This window comes from Cyprinodon variegatus, unplaced genomic scaffold (assembly GCF_000732505.1).
Source record: "Cyprinodon variegatus isolate N-32 unplaced genomic scaffold, C_variegatus-1.0 Scaffold18, whole genome shotgun sequence".
Classification (NCBI taxonomy): Eukaryota; Metazoa; Chordata; class Actinopteri; order Cyprinodontiformes; family Cyprinodontidae; genus Cyprinodon; species Cyprinodon variegatus.
Genome location: NW_015150471.1, coordinates 627,142 through 628,679, shown reverse-complemented (window position 1 = coordinate 628,679; position 1,538 = coordinate 627,142). Strand labels below are relative to the sequence as shown.

General features: G+C 38.4%; 1 non-coding gene across 1 annotated transcript; it reads left to right on the top strand.

The window, feature by feature from the left end:
- The first annotated feature begins 1,042 nt into the window (after positions 1-1,042).
- trnar-ccu lies at positions 1,043-1,115 on the top strand. The gene has a single exon. It is a non-coding gene; the product is annotated as a tRNA-Arg (tRNA).
- The last annotated feature ends 423 nt before the right edge of the window (positions 1,116-1,538 follow it).

Below are 1,538 nucleotides of genomic sequence, written 5' to 3'. Positions count from 1 at the left end.
AACCACATCAACAAATCTTTGAACAAGATTAAGAATAAATGCAACATATTCAAAAACACATTTAAAAAAAAAACCCAACAAGATCATCTAAATAAATGGTCCTCCTGATTGTCAGTCATTCTGGTGATATGTTTACGTAATGTTTACATAATCGCACAGCTCTACGCCTGCTGAAGACACAGACGTCCATCCCCGTGAACACTGGGACGGAACTTAATGGAAAAAGGAAATGATTCTTATTTCTTATTTTAATCGTTGCGTATATCAGCTGCGACACATGAATCAAGATGCTATGACTGAAAACATTTGATTGACAGATGACCGTTGATATATTATTGGCCGAATTTAGGTGTTCAGGCTGACGTATAACTAACTGGTCTGCATAAGATAAGGAGAGAAAAAAAATGATTTTAAGACATGATTTTATTTTTTAAAAAATTCTAACTTTTGGGACAATATGAATTAATTATGTTTAAGTCAGAACGACTTTAAGTATATTATTTAAACCACAAATCCAAGGTTGCAGTTTCCTGATCTAACAAATGAAAACTTTTTTTGTATCTTAATGTGACTGAAGCTTAAAGGTGACTACCGTGTAAATCATTGTTAAAGTGAATTGTAAAGGTGAAATATTCAATTGATCAAAGGGGCAAATCAGTTACACACAGCAAAAGTTGTCCATCTAACCAAGAATTACAATCTTAGAGAATCTTTGAGATTGATTTTCCAGCTAAGAGCAGATCCTGTTAGTTTATCTATCTTTTTTCAAGAAGATTCTCCTCAAAGTAAGTAGAATAGTACGCCAGTGCAGTGAGAAAATAGCCATTTGCATGACTCATTGACACTGCGATTGGGTGTACCCCGACCCTCGCCCATTGACAGCTGGAGATAGGCACCAGCACCCCTCGTGACCCCACTCGGTACAAGCGTGTCAGATAATGGTTGGATGGATGGATGGATGACTCATTGACACCATTATGTATGTCCACAAAACGAAAAGGATATAAAGGACAAAACAAGAACACAAATGCCTGTACATGTGGCCCCAGTGGCCTAATGGATAAGGCACTGGCCTCCTAAGCCAGGGATTGTGGGTTCGAGTCCCATCTGGGGTGGTACAGTTTTATGGGGAGGGGTGATCTAGAGGTGCGGATATAGACCTTGCTGTTTGAGGTTCTGTATTCAAGCCCTCAGCCACTCTGGCAAGACCCTTAACCCCACAGTGCTCTCCACAATGGCAGCCACTACCCCTAAGTTTAAATGCAAAGCTAATTTCTCCAATTACCTCTTGGTAAAAAAAAAGCTAATTTATTTTTTACATTGTTATCTGGATGGAAACTTGTTGCTGTCTCTTATTTCAGCCAATATCATTAAAATTTTATTTTGTAGAACACAGCAAAAACTGATCCAAACAAAGTGTATTTGTCCTTTAACTAATCAGGTAAAGATGATATGTCGTATATTTGTTCTTTAGCAAGAAAGCTACCCTTGCGGCGTGCCAGAGCCCTCCGCAACAAGCTCTCGCAAATATCCTTATT